Raw genomic sequence first — 5,118 nt, 5'->3', positions numbered from 1 at the left:
GAAATCTCGCGAGATTTCCGTCTCACGGTGACGTCTATGTACTGTAGAGATGGGATTTATGGCGCTTTGATGTGATCCGTTCTTTGAAAAGAGTCGTTCAAAAGACTGACTCATTTGGCTCTTTTTAAATATTTATTCAGTTTTAAGAAGACAGCGTCTAAAGAAGCCAGATCCCTCTGCTTAGACAGTGACATCAATATTTCTGGACATACCTTTTATATAAAGCAACCTAGACTTACATTATTGTAACCCCTAAACGCTCATAAATAACCATTAAAAACAATGAGGGCTTCAATGAATGTCCATGCAGAACGGCTTTTCTGTAAAAAAAAAAAAAAAAAGAACCCACTCAAGAACGTAGTTATCAAGAACGCAAGAATATTTTATGGAACAGACTGGAGACAGAAATAAAACAAAGTGCAAATATAAATCTGTTTAAAAGAAGGTACAAAAAAATATTTTTAAACAAGTATATAGAAGAGGAAGTATGTCAATGGAGGATGATGAGGGATAAATAGAATAGAGTTGATTGTTATATTAGAACTAATTTAGTATATGGTATATATGGTATGTATTTATTTATGGGGATAGTTTATATATTCATATTTACAGGGATAGGTATGTAGTAGATATTTATTTTTGTAATTATATATTTATATAGATATTTATGAAGTGTATATATGGGATATAGTATATATATATATATATATATATATATATATATATATATATATATATATATATAGTAATTATATATTTATATAGATATTTGTGAAGTGTATATATGGAATGTAGGATATATTTATTTTGTAATTAAATATTTATATAGATGTTTAGGAAGTGTGTATATATATGGTGTGTAGTATATATCTATTTTTGTAATTATATAGATATTCATGAAGTGTATAGTATATATGGTATATTATTTTTTAGGTGTATTAATGAAGTTTGGATTTCGAGGTAGTTAAAAAGGGGTGGGAAATTAAAAAAAAGTATTGTACTTCTTCCCACTCCTTTTTTGAACAATGTGCGGTGTATTGTAATGTCTGAGCTCTTTATGTATTTTTTTTGTCACTTTCTCGTGTTCTTTCTTTTGTATGTACAAATAGTTACATACATTTTTTTATACATGTTCGAAATAAATAAATTCATTCATTCATTTTATAGAAAAACACTTGTTTTACAAAATATTTAAGTCTGAGATACAAAATAGATACAACCACAATAAATATAAACACAAGAACTAGTTATCACACAAGAGCATTTTAATAGAAAAAAACAAACTTTCTATATTAAAAAATATTGAAATTGTCACAAAAATAGATACAACTAAACAGTCAGATAAATAGATAAAGTTATAACAAGAACACAAGATTATTTTAACAGGAAAAAACAAACTATTAATGCAAAAAATATATTATTATTAGAAAAATAGATACAACTAGACAAACAAATAAATAAAATACACAAAAATAGAACAAACAAAATGACGATAGAATAAATTAAATGAACGTCCGTGCAAAGTAGTTTTCCCACAATATTATCATTAATATCACACAACAACATTATAAACTATATACAAAACAACTTGAACTATTAGGCAAACAGATAAAACTTGAATAAATAAAAACTCTGACGACCACCTCCCACTCCCCGATGTCACATCGGTGCCTATTTGTCTGATAGCTACTGCATATCAGACAAATAGGCACCACTGTGCCCTCACCGTAACCTTTCCCTAACTCAGTGAAGGGAGGAGGAGCTTTTTCATCTGAAACACAGTACAGAAAAAGAACGACAGAAAGAACGGCTCCCCCAGCTCGACACTCGGTTCTCATCGTTCATGCCTAGGAGCCGTTCAAAAGAATCGGTTCGTTCGCGAACGTCACAACACTACTCACTACTGAGATGTTGTTGTTGTAGTGTGTTTGCCCTGGGCTTTGATAGTGTAGGTATGTGGAGAGAGGAATTTAAAGCTGACATAGTTTATACTTAGATCAACAAGGATTAATGGCTTATTTCTAAAAAAAAAAAAAATTACCTCAGGATCACAAACTAGGGCGGCACGGTGGTGTAGTGGTTAGCGCTGTCGCCTCACAGCAAGAAGGTCCGGGTTCGAGCCCCGTGGCCAGCGAGGGCCTTTCTGTGCGGAGTTTGCATGTTCTCCCCGTGTCCGCGTGGGTTTCCTCCGGGTGCTCCGGTTTCCCCCACAGTCCAAAGACATGCAGGTTAGGTTAACTGGTGACTCTAAATTGACCGTAGGTGTGAATGTGAGTGTGAATGGTTGTCTGTGTCTATGTGTCAGCCCTGTGATGACCTGGCGACTTGTCCAGGGTGTACCCCGCCTTTCGCCCGTAGTCAGCTGGGATAGGCTCCAGCTTGCCTGCGACCCTGTAGAACAGGATAAAGCGGCTACAGATAATGAGATGAGATGAGATGAGATCACAAACTACAAAAAAAAAGCACAAAACAGGCATGTGACAATAAAAATCAAAGTTATTAGATTAAGAATATTTCTACTACACTAGAAAGCACTAAAAAAGACCTTTAAAATGATGCATGAACCAACTCATCTCATCTCATTATCTCTAGCCGCTTTATCCTGTTCGACAGGGTCGCAGGCAAGCTGGAGCCTATCCCAGCTGACTATGGGCGAAAGGCGGGGTACACCCTGGACAAGTCGCCAGGTCATCACAGGGCTGACACATAGACACAGACAACCATTCACACTCACATTCACACCTACGCTCAATTTAGAGTCACCAGTTAACCTAACCTGCATGTCTTTGGACTGTGGGGGAAACCGGAGCACCCGGAGGAAACCCACGCAGACAACATGCAAACTCCACACAGAAAGACCCTCACCGGCCACGGGGCTCGAACCCGGACCTTCTTGCTATGAGGCGACAGCGCTAACCACTACACCACCGTGCCGCCCCATGAACCAACTATCTATGAGAAATATTAAGAAAGTTATGAATTTTTTAATTTCGAAAAATCGATAGGATTTTCAGGTCTTAATTACACACTAAAACAACAGAAGAACCGTGACCGATATCAACAACTTCCACCTGTAAATAATCATAACTTGCTTAATTTTTGTCCTACTTTTTGTCCGTCCGCCGGCAGCACTTGGACATGTTGGTTTTGGTAACGTTAGAAAGCTCTGTGCTAGGCTTTTGGTTACGATGAAACTTGGGAGTAATCAAGAAAAATACTTCAGCTATCACTTCTATATGTTTAGAAAATACAACCTACTCACCATTGATGGTAGCAGGAGTCAGAAGACGAGGGTCTACTTTATAAACAATTTTTTTTTCCACTTCCCGTTGTCACGTCGCGAAAATTCGAGAACCACGAGGTTACTGAGAATACTGACTATGTCATCAGTATTTGTGTACTGGGAAAATCCGCACGGGAATCAATAACGTAGAAAGCAAAGACCAAAACGGGACGAATGAGTAGCCACTGCAGGCCACTAGTGGTAGGCAGAAACAATACAAGCGCTATGCAGATCATTGTAGCGTACAGTAACTACAGCCATGACTTCAAAGTTAGCAAAGCAGCCTTGGGCCCAAAGGGTCACTGGGTCGATTCCTTGGACTGGCAGGAAAAATGTGAGGGAAGCTGAGTGAATGAATGAACAGCACTTTTCCCTCCCTCTGGATCAGAACCAAGTTTATTGCCAAGTCCGTTCTCTCTTGAGCAAGGCCACTGCTCTGGGTATGTGTGTATGCTCATTGCTCACTTGTGTGTGTTCACTGCCCCAGATGGGTTAAATGCAGAAGTGGAATTTCAATGTGCTCGAGTGTACATGTGACAAAATGAAGATACAAGACACTTCTACTGGAACACATCACAAACGGCGGGTTGTTTAGTTGTATTCAGGAGCCCCTAAAATACAAAATCGGCAAATATTTCATGGACGTGATTATGTTTGTGTGTGAGTGTGCAGGCGAGCGATGGTTAAAGTCACTGAAACGTGAAAGTGAAGAAAAAATCTACATCTTGAGTTGTTCCAGCCGGACCCTGTCTCCCATTTCCTTATTCCCAAACGGAAGAAAGTGTTACAGTGTCATTTATGAAGGACAAGTTGACGCTTCTACTAAAAATCCTGTAAAATCAGTCACCAAAGCAAATTCCTTGTATGTGAGAATGTCCTTGGCAATAAACTTGATTCTGATAAATAAGGCTGAAGAGTCTAAAATAATACTCACATAGGGTTTTATACAACCCCGATTCCAAAAAAGTTGGGACAAAGTACAAATTGTAAATAAAAACGGAATGCAATGATGTGGAAGTTTAAAAATTCCATATTTTATTCAGAATAGAACATAGATGACATATCAAATGTTTAAACTGAGAAAATGTATCATTTAAAGAGAAAAATTAGGTGATTTTTAAATTTCATGACAACAACACATCTCAAAAAAGTTGGGACAAGGCCATGTTTACCACTGTGAGACATCCCCTTTTCTCTTTACAACAGTCTGTAAACGTCTGGGGACTGAGGAGACAAGTTGCTCAAGTTTAGGGATAGGAATGTTAACCCATTCTTGTCTAATGTAGGATTCTAGTTGCTCAACTGTCTTAGGTCTTTTTTGTCGTATCTTCCATTTTATGATGCGCCAAATGTTCTCTATGGGTGAAAGATCTGGACTGCAGGCTGGCCAGTTCAGTACCCGGACCCTTCTTCTACGCAGCCATGATGCTGTAATTGATGCAGTATGTGGTTTGGCATTGTCATGTTGGAAAATGCAAGGTCTTCCCTGAAAGAGACGTCGTCTGGATGGGAGCATATGTTGCTCTAGAACCTGGATATACCTTTCAGCATTGATGGTGTCTTTCCAGATGTGTAAGCTGCCCATGCCACACGCACTAATGCAACCCCATACCATCAGAGATGCAGGCTTCTGAACTGAGCGCTGATAACAACTTGGGTCGTCCTTCTCCTCTTTAGTCCGAATGACATGGCGTCCCTGATTTCCATAAAGAACTTCAAATTTTGATTCATCTGACCACAGAACAGTTTTCCACTTTGCCACAGTCCATTTTAAATGAGCCTTGGCCCAGAGAAGACGTCTGCGCTTCTGGATCATGTTTAGATACGGCTTCTTC

Source organism: Neoarius graeffei, chromosome 16 (assembly GCF_027579695.1).
Source record: "Neoarius graeffei isolate fNeoGra1 chromosome 16, fNeoGra1.pri, whole genome shotgun sequence".
Lineage (NCBI taxonomy): Eukaryota > Metazoa > Chordata > Actinopteri > Siluriformes > Ariidae > Neoarius > Neoarius graeffei.
Note: the sequence above shows the minus strand (reverse complement) of the source record.